Genomic DNA, 23,687 nt, shown 5'->3' on the forward strand with positions numbered 1-23,687 from the left:
CAGGTTTGTCTCTGCACATGCTCCCTTTGTCATCCACCCCAAGGGCTGGGACATGGCAGGGGGAGCATTGTGGATGGATAGAGGCACAGAGGGTCTCTTATACACAGTGGGTGTGTAATGGAGGAACTGCAGAATGGGTAGTTCAGGGGAGATGAAGACACAAGGGAAGGGCCATGGTTTGTGAGACTGCAAAATTTGCGAGAGAGCGGTGTGTAAAATTGGGGTGGGAGGGCTGCAGTTTCAGGATTGAAAGACAGAAATAGGGAAGGAAGAAAGCAAGAGAGTGGGGAAAAATATCCACAAAGTTGAAAGAAGAAGGAGAGAAAAAGACAAAAAGAAACTGTCAGTAAGAAGAGAGAGAGAGAGAGAGAGAGAAGAGAGAAGCTCAGAGAGAGAGAAACAGGAGTTAAGGAAAGACATGACGAGATTAAAGTGGTGATACACTCCATTCAGGTTGGTCTCAGCTCTCTCGATGGTCTCTCACACTCCCTCTTTACCATTGGGGACAGACCCTGCTCCAGGGGCTTGTTTTAGGTGGCGCTGGTTCAGGGAGGGAATAGGGGGGTATTAAAAGATCAATCTGGGATTGAGATTCAAACACTCTCTCCCTGTGGCAAACCTGCTCCAGAGATGGAGCACAACCAGAGTCATTTTTGTGGTTTTGAGGGAGGGAGGAGAGAAAGTAGCAGGTAAATAGTTTAGGCCAGACTGTCTCTGTCTGCTCCTGCTTAGCATTTTACTGTCTTGGAATTGAAGCTGTATATATTCTCATCCTGATCAAATTCCTTTTGTCTTTGAGCTTTCCCATTGACCAATGTCAAAATCATAATTTGCGATTGCCGGGAATCAAACCCAGGTCACCCGTTTGGAAGGCAGCCAAACTCACCACGATAGCACCGTCACTGTCCGCTTTAACTCAACAAATCCCCAAACACATTTTAAAAAGAACTTTATCACAACAAATTAAACAGAGCTGGTGTTGACCCACCGAAGGTGATATTAGGTGACAGTAACTGATATAAAGAGGCAGATTTGAAGGAGCATCTTCAATCGGAGGGGGAGCTGGGTCATTGGAAGGTGCAGAGAGAGAGAGTCCAGGAATCTCTCTGGTTGGGCTTGGATTCCCCACAAACCCATCAGCTGCTTCATGGAAAGGAAGGAATAAAGAAACAGAATGATACCAGGGTCTGAATGGAAATGAAGTAAATTATTGTTGAAAATAAACTTGCAATCAGAAGACACAGAATTATTTACAGGACATGATGTACTCTTTATAACACTTTTTTCCCTTTTGTCGAAATGTGTGGATCAGTGAATTCAGTGAGGAAGAGTGGAGAGGACTCTGTCGCTGCGTTTCCCTCTCTGGGCCTGAAGTGAACAATGATCCTATCCTCCAGCTCATTTATTTATGTATCTGTGTCACCCACTGAGAGCTGATTGCTTGGGATGAACGTATCTTTCATGCATGTCTAACTCCTCTTTCGCTTACGCTTTTGTTATTCTTGTTGCTCCTTGCTGACAGCACTTTACACTGGCTTTAATGTTGCAGTGTCTTTCATTTTGTTCCTCAGATGGAGTCATTCTTTGTCCATTTGAAAAGAAATGTTGTCACGTTGGTATTCCTCCTTCGCCTTCTGACCATGCCTCACGTCGACTCCTCGTTCCACTATCTGCTGCAGCTAATGTTGGCTCTCAGTTACTTGGATTTGTTCATCAATTGAATTATTTTTATAACTTGATATTTCACTGCATACTTTAACTGGCCTCTGAATTTTTTCTGTGTCACCATATAAATAATTGCATTTGTGCAGCAACTGAGGTTCCGCAGCATATATGCGACAACTTCAAATGTACAAAAATCATAGAAATCCAAGGAATAACCAGCTTCAAAGAACAGTAAAATGTACGTCAGCCACAACAGCATGACGCTGGTGGTACTGGCAAAGAGTAAGATCACAGAATTCTTTCTGCTCTCTATCTCTCGGTCATTCTCTATTTTTCCCTGGGCCCTCAGTCCCTTACGCATCCTTACGGCCTCGAAGATGTGTCTGGCAGTCAGAATGTTGAGAAAGAGAATAAAAGTAAATGGTAACATTGGTGTTAAAAAATGTTGAAAGAATTTAAAACTTTCCCACCGAGCACGATAATAACTGGACCTCGTTTTACAGTACCATGGAACATTGTTGATCATCTTTCTAGGTTCATATCGAAAGTAGTTGGGAATGTTCTTCAAAGAAAAGAAAATGCAGATTGTTGCTACAACCCTCTTTGCAGTTTTCTCTGTGCAATACTTAGTTTTCATCTGATGAATACAAATGGCAACAAATCAATCAAAAGAAAAAGCAACAGTGAAGCAGACAGAGCAATCCATGGTTAAGAGGATCAGGGCATAGATAACACTACAAACAGGAGTGATGTGCAGGAAACACGGTGGATAATAATAGAAAGAGAATCGGCGAAGGATGAAATAAACAATGGTGAACAGTAGGTCAGACGCTGCCATGGCCATCAGATAGCGAGTGGTGCATGTAGAAAGGCCACACTTCTGCCGAGTTAAGATTACAATCACCACTAGACTAACTGTAAGAGAGAGAGAAAGGAATAAACAGACACTAAGTTGCTGATCAAATATTCTCCATGCCTGAGCCCAGACTTAAAATAATGGCACAAAGATAATTGTTGCTCCATGTCATATGAAGCTTAAAGAATCTGAACCACAGCAGCAACCTCACTCTAACTGAATCATTTGCACTTTTAAAAAACTTGGGGAAGAACATAAAAGATGGGGTCCTGGGCTAATGGTCGGATACTTGGATGAGCAGAGTGTGGATGAGCAGAGGGATCTTGGTGTCCATGTACACAGATCTCTGAAAGTTTCCACCCAGGTAAATAGTGCGGTGAAGAAGGCATATGGCGTACTGGCTTTTATTGGTAGAGGAATTGAGTTCTGGAGTCCTGAGGTCATGTTGCAGTTGTATAAGACTCTGGTGCGGCCGCACCTGGAGTATTGTGTGCAGTTTCGGTCACCGTACTATAGGAAGGATGTGGAGGCACTGGAACGGGTGCAGAGGAGGTTTACCAGGATGTTTCCTGGAATGGTAGGAAGATCGTATGAGGAAAGGCTGAGGCACTTGGGGCTGTTTTCATTGGAGAAAAAAAGGTTTAGGGGTGACTTGATAGAGGTGTACAAGATGATTAGGGGTTTAGATAGGGTTGACCATGAGAACCTTTTTCCACGTATGGAGTCAGCTATTACGAGGGGGCATAGCTTTAAATTAAGGGGTGGTAGGTATAGGACAGATGTTAGGGGTAGATTCTTTACTCAGAGAGTCGTGAGTTCATGGAATGCCCTGCCAGTAGCAGTGGTGGACTCTCCCTCTTTATGGGCATTTAAACGGGCATTGGATAGGCAAATGGAGGATAGTGGGCTAGTGTAGGTTAGGTGGGCTTGGATCGGCGCAACATCGAGGGCCAAAGGGCCTGTACTGCGCTGTATTTTTCTATGTTCTAAAACTTGAAGGTGAAGACCAGTTCCACCAATTGAATGAGTGTGTCTGGGAGAGGTACATGTTGGGTCAGGAGGAGAGGAGGACACAAAGAGCTTGAAGACCTTCACCATGGTGGGATGGACATGTACAGGGACTGGATGTCCATGGTGAGGATGAGGCAATGGGGGCGCTGGGGAACCAAAAGTCATGAAACAGGTGAAGGGAGTGGGAGTATCCCAAATGTTTGTGGGGAGCTCTTGGACCAAGGAGGACAGGGTGGTGTCAAGATGTGAGGAGATAAGTCTGGTGGGTCAGGAGCAAGTGGAGATGATGGGTTGACTGGGGCAGTTTGGGTAAGCAGATAGTCAGTTCAAGGGTAGTCAAGTCTGGTGAAGGAGCTCAGTCAGAATGAGGATTATTTTCATTGGTTTGGGTGTACTGTAGTCCCCATCATCTAGAAGTTCATTCAAAATTTGGCCATTGTTAACTGAGCTTTACACCAGTTAGAGGAAGATCAAGCTAAATAAAATAATCAGTGCTTGGGATCTCCACTGAGAGGACCCATCACTCCCTATCCATGCCAGCTTCCTCCAGCCATTTCCTGTTGATCGCAGAGTCCCAGCTGAACTTGATTTATTTCAGCTCATTGACACAGTCCTGCTGGGATTCCTCTGTTAAACATCAGCTCTGGTCCAGGAGTGAATAGCATAATTCTTCATGCGGCGAGCCCATGTGCTGTTGGAAGGACTGTTTGTGTGGGGGCTGGGTATACACACTGATGCATCCACATTTAAACTGCGGTGTTGGTGTAGGAACCTCTCGGTGTAGGTGATGCTCCTTTGTTTTTGTTCCAGTCTTATTCAGCTGCCTTGCTATAGCCAGTACTGTGATGACTATCTTTGCGCCATTCATTTGATCAGCTCAATGTGGAGTAACTTTATCAACTTATTTAAAATTTCCACAAATTCCCGGTACTCAACAGACCTTCTTTGGCATTTTTCTCCCGTCTTCAATTCCTCCAATTCCGTTTCAGGCAATTGTCTCTCTGTTACTATCATGCATAAGCTCAGAGACTCCCATTTCTATCATGGTCCCACCCATCTCCACTCCTTTGGCCTGTTGCCCCTTATATCTATCTCGTTGTTGGTATTGTCGACAGCGAAGGTTATCTAAGATTACTAAGGGACTTGGTCAAGTGAGACAACAGGCTGATTGGTGGCAGATAGAGTTCATTGCAGTTTAGTAAAATAAACAAGGTCAGGACTTGTACAGTTAATGGTAGGGCCCCAGGTAGCTTTGTCGAATGGAGACACCGAGGGATTCAGGCACATTGTTCCGTTAAAGTTGTGTCACAGGTAGGCAGGGTGGTTAAGATGATGGGTTAACATGCTTGCTTTCAAGTGATGAGGCCACTTTTGGAATACTGTGTATAGTTTGAGTCACCCTGCTCTATGAAGGATGGTACTAAATTGGAGAGGGTTCAGTAAAGATTTACCAGGATGTGTGAGAGGTGGAGGGTTTGAGTTATAAGAACAGGCAGGATAGGCTGGGAATGTTTTGACTGAGCGTAGGAGTTTGAGGGGTGACCGTTTGGAGATTTATAAAATCGTGAGGGGCATAGATAAGATGAATAGCAAAGGTATTTTCCTTAGGGTGGTGGAGTTCAAAACTATGCACCATATTTTTAAGATGAAGAAGGTTTAAAAAGGACATATTAAGCAATTTATTTCTGAATGCAGAGAGCGGCTCATGTGCGGAATGACCTTGATTAGATTAGATTAGATTCCCCACGGTACAGAAACAGGCCAACAAGGTCACACCATCCTCAGAAGAGGAACCCACCCAGACCCATTCCCCTACATTTACCCCTGACTAATGTACCTAACACGATGGGCAATTTACCATGCCCAATTCACCTGACCTGCACACCTTTGGATTGTGGGAGGAAACTCGAGCACCCAGAGGAAACCCACGCAGACACAGGGACAATGTGCAACCTCCACACAGACAGTCACCCAAGGTGGGAATCGAATCCGGGTCCCTGGTGCTATGAGGCAGCAGTGCTAACCACTGAGCCACCATACCACCCCAACTCCCCTGCTTCACCCCACCCCTCCCCCAACCAAAGAAAGTGGTGGATATGGGCATAACTACAATGTTTAAAAGATATTTGGATAAGTAGATGAATTGGAAAGGTTTGGAGGGTTTTGGGCCAAATGCAGGCAAGTAGGACTAGTTTAGTTTGGGAACATGGTCAGAGTGGATGAGTTAGACATAAGGGTTTATTTGCGTGCTGCATGAGAAACAATAAACCAACATTCTTTATTCTGTCCAATATATTACTCAGTTAAATATTCGAGTGTAAGCCACACTGTGAACTCGTGTTAGCTGTTATTTTACATGTTACCCAGGAGTTTTCAATAACAGGAGTTTATTCTGATAGTTTATTAAATTTAAATATCCTGTTATATAATGAATGATCTCCTCAAGCTTTAGTCACTATCAAAGTGCCTGCATTAATTTCAAGTCAAATTATAGCTCTTTTTTTGGGATAATTTCTGAAAGTTCCATGATTCCATAGATCCTCAGACATAGAGACCAAATAACCAGTCAATGACTATAATGGGGGTCTTTACCACCCAGTGTTTGCGGAAACCAGTACACGTACAGACTTGTGGAAATCTCCCTAGTTATTCCATACAGATCAACTAAATAAGATGTAACTCTAATAGGTCTGCGAGGAGTCTTTAAGTTGTTTAGAATTCAATCTGTAAATCTTTAGATTTCATTATCCAATTATAATTGAGAACAATTCTATTAAACAATTCTTTGAAAAATCCTTCCTCTGATTTTCTAAGTCAAAGTCTGTTTGACTATATAGGTTATATAGCACTTAATTTCTCTCATGTACAGTTTATAGAAGCCGTAATATGAGAAACATTGCCATTTTATTTTAGCTGCATTTTTGGTTGAAATTCCTAACACGTCCATGCATTGTAAATCATGTAAATAAAATATTTAGATCATAGAACATAGAACAGTACAGCACAGAACAGGCCCTTCAGCCCACGATGTTGTGCCGACCACTGATCCTCATGTATGCACCCTCAAAGTTCTGTGACCATATGCATGTCCAGGAGTCTCTTAAATGTACCCAATGACCCTGCCTCCACAGCTGCTGCTGGCAACGCATTCCATGCTCTCACAACTCTCTGTGTAAAGAACTCGCCTCTGACATCCCCTCTATACATTCCTCCAACCAGCTTAAAACTATGACCCCTTGTGTTAGTCATTTCTGCCCTCTGAAATAGTCTCTGGCTATCGACTCTATCTATGCCTCTCATTATATTGTGTACCTCAATTAGGTCCACTCTTCTCCTCCTTTTCTCCAATGAAAATATTCCGAGCTCAGTCAACCTCTCCTCATAAGATAAGCCCTCCAGTCCAGGCAGCATCCTGGTAAACCTCCTCTGAACACTCTCCAAAGCATTCACATCTTTCCTATAATAGGGCGACCAGAACTGGACGCAGTATTCCAAGTGCGGTCTAACCAAAGTTTTATAGAGCTGCGACAAGATCTCACGACTCTTAAACTCAATACCCCTGTTAATGAAAGCCAAGACACCATATGCTTTCTTAACAACCCTGTCCACTTGGGTGGCCATTTTAAGGGATCTATGTACCTGCACCCCAAGATCCCTCTGTTCCTCCACACTGCCAAGAATCCTATCCTTAATCCTGTACTCAGCTTTCAAGTTCGACCTTCCAAAATGCATCACCTCGCATTTATCCAGGTTGAACTCCATCTGCCATCTCTCAGCCCTTCTCTGCATCCTGTCCATGTCCCGCTGCAGCCTACAACAGCCCTCTGTACTGTCAACGACACTCCAACCTTTGTGTCATCTGCAAACCTGCTGACCCATCCTTTAATCCCCTCATCCAAGTCATTAATAAAAATTACAAACAATAGAGGCCCAAGGACAGAGCCCTGTGGAACACCACTCACCACAGACTTCCAGGCAGAATATTTTCCTTCTACTACCACTCGCTGTCTTCTGTTGGCCAAGCCAATTCTGTATCCAGACAGCTATGTTCTCCTGAATCCCATTCGTCCTGATCTTCTGAATGAGCCTACCATGGGGAACCTTATCAAATGCCTTGCTGGAGTCCATATACACCACATCCACAGCTCGACCCTCATCAACTTTTCTAGTCACATCCTCAAAGAACTCGATAAGGTTTGTGAGGCATGACCTGCCCCTCACAAAGCCGTGTTGACTGCATTTAATCAAGCCATGCTCTTCCAGATGGTCATAAATCCTATCCCTCAGAATCATTTCTAACACCTTGCAGACGACAGATGTGAGACTTACTGGTCTGTAATTGCCAGGGATTTCCCTATTTCCTTTCTTGAAGAGAGGAATTACATTTGCCTCTCTCCAGTGGAGAGCGAGGATGAAAAGATCTTCGCAAGTGGCGAAACAATTGCATTTCTCATTTCCCAAAGCAGTCGAGGACGAATCTGGTCCAGGTCTGGCGACTTGTCAATCTTAGCTCACTGATATGATATGATTGCACAGTCCTCAATCCATTAAGCTTAAAGACTTTTAGAAATCTCAATGTGGACCCAGTTAGTGCTTTGATCTGAGGCTCAAACAGATTTTGCCATATTCTCGGGAGATTATCAATTTCACTTGCTGTATTTCTAATTTGTTCTTTAACCTTCTCCTTCACCCAATCACTTTGCAGGCTGTTTGATGAAGAAATTGACTCTGAAACTCCTCCAAGGGCTGAGTTGTCAGTGTGGAGGAGACACAAGCAACAAAATGGAGAAATCTCTCAAACTGCCCATCTTCCTTGCGATGGGCTTCACTGAGGAGCCTTGGGTTGTCCCTGGGTTCTGGGGTCAGGAACTGTACCAGAGCAGCTACAAACACTTGGATGGTGAGATGTGGGAATGTGTAAAACTGCACTGTAGACAGAATCATCTCCCGCCAAAAATTCCATCATGAATCCAGACAGGAACTGGGAGGGTTGCTGGATGTACTGGATCAAATCTCCATTCCTAAACACAATCTTCTTCTCAGAGGCTCCTGTAAAGGCCATCTCACCAAGCTTCAGTCACACATCACGGGGATCTTCAATCTCTCGGCTATGGTTTTGCAGATGTTATAAATATAGTAGGAGTAGAGCTGGGTGATGTTCCTGGGAACTTGCTGTTGTTTCCTGTCTTTTTCTGTGAAAAATTGACCCAGTGACAGACCGAGGATCCAGCAGTACGAAGGGTTGTAGCACATGGTGTACAGGATCTCGTTCTCCTCCATGTGCCTGAAAACAGCTGCTGCCACCGTCTGTTCCTCAAAAAACCTGTTAAAATATTCCTTCCGCTCATTCCCAACAAATCCCAGGATTTCAGCCCGGACACTGATCCCAGCCTTTTCTAACAAATGGGATGCAGTCGGACAGCTGGTCACTAACACTGAACATCCTGGGAGCAGCTTGTGCTGGATTAAACTGTACACAATGTCAGACACTTCACACCAGCTTTCAGGGTCTGTGCACATGAACTGAGGTTCTGTATTTCTCCGACTGTCAGAAAAATCGATACTGTCTTTGAATTCATTCAAACCATCGAATGTAAACAGCAAACCCTCTGGGTTCTTCCAGAGCTCTCCCAAAACATTCCCAAATTAAGGATACTGATCCAGTATCAGGTTCCTCAGGTTTATACGACAGTTAATAGTGTTCAAATCCCAAAATTTAAAACTGAAAACAAATGTAAATTCTGGCTATATTTTCCCAGTTGCTCAGTCATAAACAACCTTTTGTACCATTATTGTCTTTCCAATCCCTGGGTCACAATCACTGTTACCATACTTGCATTGACCTAAGTAGGAAAGATGTATTGGGTAGGCTAGAGGTTATTAAGGTAGACAAATCCCCAGGACTGGATGAGATCTATCCCAGGTTGCTGAGGGAGGTGAGAGAGGAAATAGCTGGGGCCCTGACATATATCTTTAGAGCATCCTTAAACAAAGGTGAAGTGCCAGACGACTGGAGATTTGCAAACGTTATTCCCCTTGTTCAAGAAGGGTAGTAGGGATATTCCATACCAGTGAGCCTGACCTCAGTGTGGGAAAGTTGCTGGAGAAGATTCTGAAGAATAAAATCTATTTATTTTTGGAAAAGAATGGGCTTATCAGTGATAAGCAACATGGTTTTGTGCGGGGGAGATTGACCCTTCTTAACTCAATGGAGTTCTTTGAGGAAGTGACCAAGTTGGTAGATGAAGAAAGGGCTGTGGATGTTATATACATGGACTTTAGAAAGGAATTTGATAAGGTTCCCCATGGTAAACTCATGGAGAAAGTGAAGTCACATTGTGTGCAGAGTGTTCTAGCTCGGTGGATAAAGAACTGGTTGAGCAACGGGGAAAGAGAGTAGTAGTTGAAGGGAATTTCTTGAAATGGAGAAAGGTGACCAGTGGTGTCGCACAGGGATCATTGCTGGAGCCACTGTTGTTTGTAATATACATAAATGATCTGGAAGAGGGCACTGTTGGTATGATCAGCAAGTTTGCAGATGATTGGTGGAGTAGCAGAAAGCATAGGGGACCGCCAAAGAATACAGGAGAATAGAGATAGACGTGAGAGTTGGGCGGAGAAGTGGCAGATGGAGTTCAATCCAGACAAATGTGAGCTGATGTATTTTGCAAAAGCCTACAGTGAACTATACCGTAAACAGAAGAGCCTTGGGAAAAGTTGATAAGCAGAGAGATCTGGGAGGTCAGGTCCATTGTACCCTGAAGGTTGCTGCACAGGTGGATAGAGTGGTCAAGAAGGCATATAGTATGCTTGCCTTCATCAGAAGGGGTATTGAGTATAAGAGCTGCAAGGTCATGTTAAACTTTTACAAGACTTTGGTTCGGCCGCGTTTAGAATACTGTGTACAGTTCTGGTCGCCCCATTACCAAAAGGATGTGGACGCTTTGGAGAGGATACATAGAAGGTTTATGAGGATGTTGCCTTATATGAAAGGGGCTATCTATGAAGAGAGGTTGAGTAGGTTAGGATTGTTTTCATTAGAAATAAGGAGATTGAGGGAGGACCTGATTGAGGTCTACAAAATCATGAAGGTTTTGGACAAGGTGGATAGAGATAATATTTTTCCCAGAGTGAAGGATTCAGTAATGAGAAGTCATGCTTTCAAGGTGAGAGGTGAAAAGTTTAAGGGGAATACACTTGGCAAGTACTTTACCAGAGGGTAGTAGGTGCCTGGAATTTGTTGCCAGCAGAGGTAGTAGAGGCAGACATGGGGTAGATTCATTTAAGATGTGTCTCAACATGAGTAGGTAGGGAGAAGAGGGATACAGCTGCTTAGGAATTGGGCAGGAGGTTGAGAGAGTGGATATGGATTGGCTCATACTTGGAGGGCCAAAGGATCTGTTTCTCGGTTGTAGATTTTTACTTTGTTCTTTGTTCTTTGTAGTCCCAGGTATGTAATTTATCTGGGGGATAAAAACTGCTCTGGAACAACTGATGAGATTATATTTTTTCCAGGTCTCTCCAGAGATGTTTGTCTCTCTACACCTCATGATCTTGGCCTCTTACCAGCAGCTCATCTTCCATTAATGTCCGATCTCGTATGTTAGCGATCAGCAGTAACTCAGTGTATTAATCCACCAGCTCGAAACTGTTCATCTCCTCATTTACTGGGACAGTGTTCACTCAGATTTTTAGTTTGTACCTGGAGCATCAACTCGTGTTTCTACTGAACACCTCCAATCTGGAACAGAAAGAAAGTGGTTCACAATGTTAGCTGTACTGTCATTACAACAATTTCTCAACACCATTTCATGATGTAATATCTACTATTGAATAAATTGCTGTCGATTTTATTTACAGCTTCAATCAACCTATGTGCAGCAATCGAACCAGTTTTTGGAAAACCCTTGAAATTGGGCAATGGTCCAGAAATGTTTCAATCATCAACTGATTTTAATCTGTACTCACCATGAAGATTTCCCTCAGATCATTAATATAACACCCATCCAGTACTCCAGGCATTTCATTGCAAATCAACACATGGTTCTGGGAATGCCCAGTAAAAACGGACAAGGAGTTATTTGGTCCCTCAAGCTGTTTCGTAAGGTCATGTCCTAGTCAAGTTAGGTTGTCAAGCTGTTACCAGAAGGATTAGTGCTTGGGCCCCTGCAGTTCACAATGATTTGGATGTGGGGGCCATTTATAATATTTTCAAATTTGCAAATGACAAAAATGCTTAGTGGGATTGCATTGAGTGGGGCACACACACACTCAGACCCTCTCTCATGCACTCACACATATACTCCCACACACGCCCTCTCACAGAATTAAACCCCTTTACACTCACACTCACACACATACACACACCCTCTCACAGACACTCATAATCCCCCCCCCCTCCCCCCCCCCCCCACACACACACACCCACATATACACATATACATATAAGTTTGTGGGGTGAATTTGTACTTGCAGAATTACATTTTACTTTGTTCAAATACTGCATGACTCCCTTGTGAGATTTTGTAAATTCATTTTTTAGATTAGAATCAGTCTGTCCATTGTGGCACAGACAGTCTCACACAGGGCAGCTCACACCTTCAATACACTACCTGGGTACAGATAGCCTTTACACGGAGCTAACACCTACAACACCTTATCTGGGTTGACATGACACAATTGTTAAAGTGCACTTGAGAATGTAACTTTTAAAAAAGGGTTTGTGATTTACATATGAAGGAACTGAAACCAACATGGTCATTATAAAAGATGAGAGACTTAACAAACGATCCAGGTCTTTTTCAATATATAACTTCAGTTACATCACACTGTAAACTTTTGCTATAAATTCTGTATCTTAAAATGTTTTTCTCCACAATCACCTGATGAAAGAGCAGCGTTCCAAAAGCTAATGCTTCCAAATAAACCTGTTGGACTATAACCTGTTGTTCTGTGACTTTTAACTTTATGCAGCCCAGTCCAACAACGGCATCTCCTAATCTTAAAAGAGACAGACAGAGTAGATGCAAGGCACAAGTCAGGAATGTGATGACATAATCTCCAATTTGCCTGAATGAGCAACACTTGAAAAGCTTGACATGGTGGGTGGAGAGAGTCAGCAGGAGAGTCAGTGACTCACTGACAGCCACAAGGTGTGTGGCTTCTTCAGCGCAATCAAAGCCATTTTCAGCCCGAGTACCCAAGGAGTGACCCCACTAAGAGCCAAACACAGAGTCCCTCATCAAAGACCGAGAGGCAGTCAGCACTCACTGGAGAGAGCATTTTGAGGGCCACCTCCACCAATTCACAGTCTTCAGCACAAGTATTCCTGACACCATTCTACAACACACTACACACACCATCTCAGCAACCCTCCAACTCACCCTGAGGGCAAAAACACCTCCAACAACAGAACAACAACAAGCACAGATGGAATCCCCAGTGAAGGACTAAAATATGGTGGAGAGTCATTCTTGACATGAATCCACCTCACCATCCTTATCTGAAATGAAGAGAGCATGCTAGGAGATTTCAGAGACACTTTTATTGTGACCAACTTCAAGAAAGAAGACAGGTCCTACCATACAGAGAGATTTCCCACTGTCTGTCATGGGTAAGGTCATCATGAGAATCCTCCTCCTCAATAGTGTCCTCCAAGGGGTTGAAGAGCTCTTCCTGAGTCTCAGTGTAGCTTCAGCCCATCAAGAGGCTGAATGGCCAGGATTGTCAGTGTGTGACAAATCCAAGCAGAGTGCAGGGAATAGCAGCAACCTCTGTACATGGCCTTCTTCAATCTTCGAGACTTTGACTCTGTGGATCGTGAGGGATACCTTCCTCAAATGTGGATGCCCACAGAATTCTGTCACCATTCTCCGCCTGCTTCACAATGACTTCCAAGCTGTGGTCTTCACCAACACATTCACCACATGCATGAGCAGGATGTGACAGACAGAACTAAGGAATTCTACAATCAACATATTAGATCTAAGCCCTGCAGTCCTGTCACTTCCCATCATGAATGATAGTGAACAAATGAACGACTCATTGCAGGAGAAGGAGGCTCCACATATATCTGCAATAATCAACAGTGGGTGAGCCCAGTAAATCAATGCAAAGATAAGGCTAAACCCATTCACTATGCTGATGGGTATGCCAACTTGGCCTACACTAATGGGTAAAGGCTGGGGCCTTGACAACATCCCAGCAATGGGACAGATGACATGTGCTCCAGAACATGCTGTACCCCTGGGCAAGCAGTTCCTGCTCAGCTATAGCACTGACATCTACCTGAGAGAGTGGAAATGTGCTCAAGTATGTGCTGTGCATAAATAACTGGACAATGTCAACCCGGCGAATTCCCACTCCATCAATATGATATCGATCATGAAAATGTGAATGAAACCTTCATCAACAGTGCTATGAAGCAGCACCTACATACCAACAATCTGCACAGTGACACCACTCAGCTCCTGACCTCACTCCAGCCTTCGTCCAAACATGGACAGAAAGAGCTGAATTCCAGAGGTGGGGTGAGTCTGACTGTACTTAACATCAAGACTGTGTTTGGCCTGGTGTGGCTTCAAGGAGCCTGAGCAAAACTGGAGGCAATGAAAATCAGGGAAAATCTCCCCTGGGTGGAGTCATCCCTGGCAGAAAAGAAGAAAGTTGTGGTTCTTTGAGGTCAGTTGTCACAACTGCGGGACATCTCTGCAGGAGTTCCTCAAAGGAGTGTCTTAGGCCTTACCATCTTCAGTAATTTCATTAATGGGACTTCCCTCCATCATCGGGTCAGGCATGGGGATATTAGCTAATGATTACACTGCATTTGCGATGACTCCGGTACTGAAGTACTCCTTATCCAAATACAGTGAGACCTGGGCAATATGCAGGCTTGGAATGAAAAGTGGAAAAAAGCATTCATGGCACAGAAATGCCAGACAATGATTAACTCTAACAACAGTGAATCAAACAATTGTCCTTTGATATTGAATGGGGTTACCGTTACTGATTCCTTAATAATCACCATCATGAGATTACTGAACAGGACTATCCACTTAAATACATTGGTGACAAGGCAGGGCAGATGCTAAGAATACTGCAGGGAATAACTCACTGCCTGACTTCCATCTGTCCACAAGTCAGGAGTGTGGTGGAACATTCTCCATTTGCTGAGATGAGTGAGGCTGCAACAACACTCAAGAAGCTTGACACTATCTGGGATAAAACAGTTCACTTGATGGCCACCACAACCATCTTATTTCCACCACTGACTCTCAGTAGTAGCAATATGTACCAATTATTAGATGCATTGCAGAAATTCTCTAAAGTTCCTCAAGCAAAATTGCAAATCCACAATCATTCGAAGGACATGAGCAGCAGATACATGGGATCACCATGCACTATAAATGCTATTCCAAGTCAATCATCATCCTGATTTGGAAATATATCACCATTCTGTAAGTATCTCTGCTTCACAGTCCTGCATTAGAGACAAAAAAAAGTTGACATCTCCACCTGCTGATAGTCCAGTCCTGAAGAAGAGTTACACACGAAACATCAATTTCTCCCCCTCTTGATGCTGCCTGGCTTGTTGTGTTCTTCCAGCCTCCGTCCTGTCTATTTCACAGCTCTTCATAACGGTATTATAAGTCTATGTCCTACACATGGACACTGAGATTCATATGTGAGTTTAGTCACATGTGAGATAGATAAAAGCAACTTGATATGCCCTCGTATCTGGAATATTTGGAAACATAGTTACATTATTGTCATGAAAACAATTAGTTGTGGAATTTCAAGGGAAAGATAATTGGATATTTTCAAAGTGCTTGGGCTAAATAATAATTTGATCCTGGGTGCGATAACCACACTCTTCATTTGGGCACTATGTCTTCATTAGATTTCAGTCTTAAAATTGAACTAAAGAAATGGGTGGATTTGTTTACTGGACAATCAAGTGGCTATGATCAAAGGATTTATGATCTTCAATAATGACACTTTGCTGTTAATGATCAATACAATATTGAAAAGATCTGCAAAAAATTTCAAGTTTGAGTCACACACAATAATGTTAGTTGGGATCATGCTGGCCATCATTATAGATGCACAATTCTGTTTGGACACTGGGATTGTGGAGCTGACATGCACTGGATATTGTTGATGCGGGATACAACGCAAGATGCCATGTAATCCATCATTTTTCTAATACCTTCAATAAGGATCTGCTGCAAAGAATTATGAAGCTTATGTGGCACACTAGATGTCATCAGCATGGACAAACTTATGAGACATGGTCATTTGCAGCTCATTTGTATAAATGGTGAAAATTGCACTGAGCCTTGTGCTAGACCATTGGCCAATCTGCTCCACGCACTTCATCCTTGTTCAAGGACCAGTCTAAATTGTCTGTTGTGAGGAAATGTTTGAATAACAGTCCAGATCCAGTTTGGGAGCTGTCTGGAGATATTTAAGAGCCAGTCACTCTTTACTGGAGGTGCCAGTGTGGTCCAGCAAGACTATATTTAGATTCTGGCCTTTTCAATCATATTTTTGACGTACATGGCAGTGCAAAGATCATGTATTTACTCATCTGAACATTACTGATCCTGAAAATGTGTTGCTGGAAAAGCGCAGCAGGTCAGGCAGCATCCAAGGAACAGGAGAATCGACGTTTCGGGCATAAGCCCTTCTTCAGGAATCCTCCTGTTCCTTGGATGCTGCCTGACCTGCTGCGCTTTTCCAGCAACACATTTTCAGCTCTGATCTCCAGCATCTGCAGTCCTCACTTTCTCCTCATCTGAACATTAATCAACTGTTTACTGCGATTATTGAACTCAGCATTAATCAGCTGGTTACTACAGTTACTAAATTTTGCAATAATTGGATGTGCATTCTGATTATTGAATAACAGTCCAGATCCAGTTTGGGAGCTGTCTGGAGATATTTAAGAGCCAGTCACTCTTTACTGGAGGTAAAATTCTGATTAGTTGAATAATCTTCAACTAAAAAAACATTTATTTTGATTTGATTTTAAGATTCAAAGAAATAAATTGGGGTTAACTCTTCATTGTATGAAACTTAAAATTGATTTGCAGTTTATTCCGCACAGACTAATCCAGCAACAATTGAAAATAGTCACACTCACAGAATCCCACTTTCCAGACAAAGTCCCAGACAACACTATGATCATTTCAGGGCAGGTCCTGTCCCACTGGCAAGACAGAGCCAGCAGAGGAAGCAACCCCATGGAATAGTTAAGGGTTGGGGGAGGGGGAGGTGTACCCTGGAAGTGCTCAGCATTGATGCCTGTCCCCATAAAGCCTCATGGCATTAGATTACGTACGGGCACGGAAACATTCTGCTGATTATCAACTACCACAGCCCATGAATTTCCCTGTTTGAACACAATTTGAAGGTGGAAAGGACAGACAATGGTCTCTGTGTGGGAGGCTTCAGTATCCTTCACTAAGACAGGCTCAGCAGCACCACCTGCTGACTGAGTTGGGACATTCCAAAGGCATTGTCATCAAACTGCCTGCCACACATTTTATAGATACTGCATCATGTGATGTGGCACTATCTCTATGTGAAATGGAGTTCAGTGAGCTATCTGCAGCATCAGAATTATACCTTGCATTGATAATCTGACTGGAGGATTTGAGTTATAGGGAGAAGTTGGATAGCCTGGGACATTATTTACTCTGGGGCATCAGAGGCTGAAATGAATTTATAGAGATTCATAAAATCATGAGGGGCATGGAGAGGCAAGTCCTTCATGCAGAGGGTGATGGATGTATGGATGGATGCATGAATAGGAAGGGTTTGGAGGGATATTGGTCAGTAGCAGGCGGGTGGAACTAGTTTAGTTTGGGGATTATGTTCAGCTTGGACTGTTTGCATCGAAGGGTCTCTTTCCATGCTGTATGACCCTGTGGCTCTATAGTGGAAGCTGGTACAATTACAACATTGAAAAGGCATCTGGGTGAGTATATGAGTAGGAAGTCTTCAGACTGGTTCCATGAAGAGTACAATAGGACATACAAACAGCAGCGCTGAAAACCAATATATGAGGTTCCAACCTGATGAAACTACACAACAGAAACTACACAACTACACAACAAGTAACGGACAGAGCTAAGTGATCACACAGCTAATGAGATTCTGCTTTCTCCCCACTGATGCTGCCAGACCTGCTGGATTACACCAGTAATTTTTGCATCACATCTAAGTTCTGCTGATCTATGTTCTGGCATATTTAGTCATAAAAAGATGGTGGACAATTAAACCACTGGGTGAGAAGGCTACTCTCCAACAACTAAACCCTCAGTTAGGGGGGGAGACCAGGATATCAGTGCAAAAGATAAAGCTGAAGCTTTTGCAACAATCTTCAAGCAAAAATACCAAGACGTTGATCCATTTCAGCCTCCACCTGAGGTCCCCATGTTCACAAATCCCAGTCTGCAGCCAATTCAACTCATTCTCCCTGATATTATGGAATTACAGGAGGCACTGGATACTTAAAAAGTTAAGGTCCTGACAACTTAAATATCGAAAAACCTGCCGAGCCAAAGTGTTCTGATGGAGCAACAGCACTGGCATGGACCGAGAACGTGAAAAATTACCCAGGCACGTCTTACACAGAAAAATGAGGGCAGCTCTGATGTTGTTAATTTACATCTTATCTGTCCATTCTCTAACATGGAAATGGGAAGGAAGGTGTCATTAGATTAGATTACATTACAGTGTGGAAACAGGCCCTTCGGCCCAACAAGTCCACACCGACCCGCCGAAGCGAAACCCACCCATACCCCTACATTTACCCCTTACCTAACACTACGGGCAATTTAGCATGGCCAATTCACCTGACCCTGCACATCTTTGGTCTGTGGGAGGAAACCGGAGCACCCGGAGGAAACCCACGCAGACACGGGGAGAACGTGCAAACTCCACACAGTCAGTCGCCTGAGGCGGGAATTGAACCCGGGTCTCAGGCGCTGTGAGGCAGCAGTGCTAACCACTGTGCCACCGTGCCGCCCACAAATTGATAGCCATTAACAGGGCTATCAATCAATACCTGGTCAGCAATAGCCTGCGTATTGATGGCCAGTTTAGGTGCCACTAGGGCCATTGATTACACCCTTGGTTCAATGAAGCGGAACTCCAGAGGAGAAGGGAGAGGAATTCCCCTTAACATCAAGGCACCATTTGACCTTGTGTGACACCAGGAGGCCAAGGAAAAACAACAGTCAAGGAGAATCCAGAGAAAACTCTCTACTGGTTGTAGCAATAAGTAGCAAGAAGAAAGACTGTTGTTATTGTTCATGCCAGCAATTCCACCTTCAGGACACCTTTGCAAGAACTCCTCAGGAAACATCCTAGGTCTAACCATCTTCACCTGCTACATCAATGAAAACCCAGAAGTCCATCAGTGAGCAATGTTAGTATAGTGCTTTGAGCACAGCTGCTTTCCAAGCAGTTAACCCAGATTCAATTCCTGGCCATTGCATGGTTCCAATTTTAAACTGACCACCAAGAGGATAGATGAGGGTAGGACAGCAGATGTTCTATATATGGACTTTAGCAAGGCCTTTGACAAGGTCCCGCATAGCAGGCGAGTTGTGAATGTTAAGTCACATGGCATACACAACTAGCACATGCTGACCATGTGCTAGTTCCAATTGCCCGCATTTGGTCCAGATCCTTCGAAACCCAGAGATAGCTAACTGGATTCAAAATTAACTCAACGGTAGCAAACAGAGGGTAATTGTTGAAGGTCATTTCTTGGACTGGTGTCCTGTGGCTAGTGGTGAGCCACAGGGGTTGGTGCTGGGACCTTCAGTATTTGTTACTTACATCAATGATCTGGATGTGAATGTACAAGGCATGATGGCTAAGTTTGCAGATGATACAAAATTCGGAGGTATCGTTGATAGCGAGGAAGGTTGTCAAAAATTGCAGGGAAGTGGCTGAGGATTGACTAATGCAATTCACTACAGTCACATGTGAGGTGTTACACTTTGGAAAGTCAAACCAAGGAAGGACTTAGACCGTAAATGCTAAGGTCCTGAGGAGTGCTGTGGAACAGAGGGACCCAGGAGTACAAGTACATAGTCCTTGGTATGTGGTGCCACAGGTAGACAGGATGGTGAAGAAGGCATTTAGCATGCTGGCATACATTGGTCAAAGTAACGAGTATAGGAGTTGGGACATGATGTTACAGCTGTATAAGTCATTGGTGAGGTCGCACTCGGCGTATTGTGTACAGTTTTGGTCACCCTGTTATAGGAGAGACATAGTTAATACTGGAAAGAGTACAATGAAGATTCACAAAGATGTTACCGGGATTAATCAACCTGAGTTATAGGGAGAGGTTGCCCAGTTTAGGACTTTATCCCTTGGAATGTTGGAGAATGAGGGCTGACCTTATTGTGTATAAAATCATGGGGTGGCGGGGGGCAGCAAAGATAGGATGAATGCTTATTGCCTTTCCCCAGAGATGGAGAATTGATAGCTAGAGGGCATAGGTTGAAGGTGAGAGGGTAAAGGTTTCAGAAGGACCTGAGGGGCAACTTCTTCATGCAGAGAGTGAATGGAATGAGTTGCCAGAGAAAGTGGTTGAGGGAGGTACATAGCAACATTTAAAATTCATTTGAAAAGATACAGGGATGGGATAGGTTTAGAAGGATCTGGACCAAATGCGGACAATTGGAGCTAGCACATGGTCACCATGGAACAGTTTGGGCTGAAGGGCCTGTTTCCATGCTGTATTAGTGTATGACCAGAAAAACCTCAAGCTGAAAGGATGTTCATGGATTGTTGAGTTGCCCTGTTAATACACAAGTATGTCATTCTGTGAAAAATACATCATTTAAATTAGAACTGTGGGTGCTTGAAATCAGAAACCAAAACAGAAGCTGAGGTGAATGTGATCAAGAGCATCAAATTCCTGGGAGTGACGATAACCAACAATCTGTCCTAGATCACCCATGGAGATGTGATGGTCAAAGAGGCACAATAATGCCCCTTCTTCCTCAGAATGGTTGGGAAATTCAGCATGTCCTTAAGGACTCTCACCAACCTTTCCACATGCACCATAGAACACATTCCATCTGGAAGCAACACGGCTTAGTCCAAAAACTTCTCTACACAGGACTGTACGAAAGTTGTGAACAAAGTCCAGATCATCACACAAGCCAACCTCCTATCCATTGACTGCATCTGCACTTCTCGTTCCTGGAAAGGCCGCCAATAACATCAAATATTGCTCCCATCCCTCTTCCACCAGGCAGAAGATGCAAAAGGTTAATTGCACATATCAACAGGTTCAAGACCTGACAAATTTTAAATCTAATGTTGATCTTGTTTTCGTATGTTCCTGTGTTAGCATAACTTTGTCTCCCTCCCTATGTTCAATCACCCTGTTACCTATATGCTCTTGTCTGTTACAATCTGCCTGTACTGATCACAAAACAAAACTTTTCATTGCACTTAGGTACATGTGCCAATAACAAATCAAATCAAATCAAATCAAATCACTAGAAATATTCATCAGGTCTGGCGCCATCTATGGAGAGAAATCAGAGTTAATATTTCTAATACAGTTCTGAGGATACTGAAGATGAAACATTAACTTGGATTTCCCTCATGCAACAGGTTTTCAATTTTTTCAAACTCAAACTCTTGTACAAGGAAAGGGAAATGGCCTGTTCTCCCAGCTCAGCTTCTCTCTGGTTTGGTTTGGGTTTTAGCAGTTGTGTTTTGAAGCTGCTGGACCCACAGAAGCAGGTCCAGGCTGGTCCTCTCTCTCTGACTTCTCTCCTGTGAGATCCTGGGTTTGATTTTCCCTTTTATGTGTTTATGGGGATTGTTGTAAGTATTGGAACACTGTCGTTACGTTGGAATGATCTGTTGGGTGTTCGAATATGTTAAATTATTCTGTGTTCTGTTCTCTTTTGTTGTGTTTCATTCAGTAATCTTGTAAATAAATTCTGTTTTGTTTAAAACAGGCCAGCTGCATCACTCCTGGAATTTCCACTCTACACCTGCTTAATACAACTAGCAAAGTGAGGGTCTGGGCTACCTTCTTGAAATGTTTGGAGGGTTCTGGCCTTGTCCATAACAGATTGGGGCTCGTCTAGGATTTGTTCTATGGCTGTGATTTAGGATGAGGGTTGTTGGTCTCGAAGGCAGTGAGTGGTAGGTGTTTGTATCTTTTTATTCTGGGTGTTGAACTCGGTTGGTTTAAACAGTGCTCAGAACAGCAATGACTCTTTCAGTTACCAAGAGTTTTCAGGAGGTGGAAGCAGTGACCTTGGAGATTTTGCAAAAAGTGATTAAGACCAATCTGCTGGAATTAGCAGACAGGCTGCCTCCTTGGAGCTTCCTCCTTCCATGAGGAGGAGAGATAATTACAGCAGTAGCTCAGCATTTATATTTGCTGGAAACACCATCAGAATATTTAGAGATGGCTAAAATTCAACTGAAAACTGTTTTAGCAGAGCAAAAAGAAAAGGCAGAGAAAGAGAGAGGCAAGAAAGAGAACAAGAGAGAGAAGAGCAAGTAAGAGAAAGGTGAGAGAGCGAAAAGGAGAGACAGGAAAGGAAGCAAGAGAGGGAGGTCAAACTTCAGAAATTGGCACTGAGACAGGAAAGTTGAAACTTTATTGCTGGAACAGCACAGCAGGTCAGGCAGCATCCAGGGAACAGGAGATTCGACGTTTCGGGCACAGGCCCTTCCTCAGGAATGACGGGCCCTTCCTCATTCCTGAGGAAGGGCCTGTGCCCGAAACGTCGAATCTCCTGTTCCCTGGATGCTGCCTGACCTGCTGTGCTGTTCCAGCAATAAAGTTTCAACTTTGATCTCCAGCATCTGCAGACCTCACTTTCTCCACTGAGACAGGAAAGTCAGCTTAAAAGGATGGAGATGACGGCTGAAGGTAAGCTTAGTGAAGATGAGGATTAGATTCCATACAGTGTGGAAACAGGCCCTTCGGCCCAACCAGTCCACACCATGGAAACCCATGGTAGCCAAAGGCCGGGTCAGAAACTGTTTAAATATATTCAGACATTGTCTAAAGTCGACATTTGAAAAGGTGGCTAAACAAATGCGGTGACCAGTGACCATGTGGGTTTTGTTGATCCAAACAAAATCTGTAGGTAGGGCTAGTGAGGTATTCGCATCACTATCAGAGGAGGAATCTGGGGCGGACAAGGAGTTGAATAAAGACATCTTAAGAGCATATGAGCTTGTATCAGGAGCCTACAGGCAACGTTTCAGGAATCTAATGAGGGAGCCTGGTCAAACCTACATTGAGTTTTGAAAGAACAAACAAAGTAATTTTGATAGGTGGATAAGGGCATTAAAAATAGAGCAAACCAACGACTCTCTGAGAGAGACAATTATATTTTTGGAGTTTAATAATTCACTTCCTGAAGTAGTGAGAACTCATGAGGAAGAGCAGAGAGTTAAAATGGTAAGATTAACTGCTGAGTATGAGTTAGTCCAAAAATCTATGTTAGGCTTCCAACAGTAGTTTTAATCGGTGAGCAATAGAAATTGGGAAAAAGAAATCCTGAAGTAGAAAGGAAAGGTAGATCTTGGTGAAGATCATAGGGATAACTTACCACAGAGTAAAAAGGAAATCATTGACAGGGACAGAGAAGCTAAAAAGGTCCAGTGTGTTCACTGCAATAAAGTAGGCCGCATGAAATCACAGTGTTATTGGGTTAGGAAAAGCACTGGGAAGACAGATGTAGAAAAACAGGATAAGCCAGTGAATTTTGTTGGAGAGGTAATGGAAAGCACAGTGGAGGTTAGAAAGCTGTATTAGAATGTACAAGCTGGTTGGAGCTTGGTTAAGAAGGAAGTGACAGATCTTCTTAAACCACATATAATGTGAAGGTAAAGTTTATTCACATAGACGAGGACCAGCAGGTAACAAGGCTACAATATTGAGAGATATAGGATCCTCTCAATCTGTGGTGTTGAAAGATGAGAAGACATGTCCTTCTGAAGGACTATTGCCAGAAAAGGTACTAGTAACGGGAATTCATGTTGAGACGAGAAGGGCTGAATTATGTAAAGTAAGGTTAGAGTGTCCAGAGAAGAGTGGAGAAGTCATGGTAGGAATACTAGTCAAACTCTCAGCTCAAAGAAT

General features: G+C 43.4%; 1 pseudogene; it reads right to left on the minus strand.

The window, feature by feature from the left end:
- Positions 1–7,982: 7,982 nt before the first annotated feature.
- On the minus strand, positions 7,983–18,659 carry LOC148147689 (NACHT, LRR and PYD domains-containing protein 12-like; annotated as a pseudogene).
- Between the last annotated feature and the right edge of the window lie 5,028 nt (positions 18,660–23,687).

This window comes from Chiloscyllium plagiosum, unplaced genomic scaffold, assembly GCF_037043375.1.
Source record: "Chiloscyllium plagiosum isolate Xiang-an unplaced genomic scaffold, Cpla_swu_hap1 HiC_scaffold_15, whole genome shotgun sequence".
In the NCBI taxonomy this organism is placed as follows: domain Eukaryota; kingdom Metazoa; phylum Chordata; class Chondrichthyes; order Orectolobiformes; family Hemiscylliidae; genus Chiloscyllium; species Chiloscyllium plagiosum.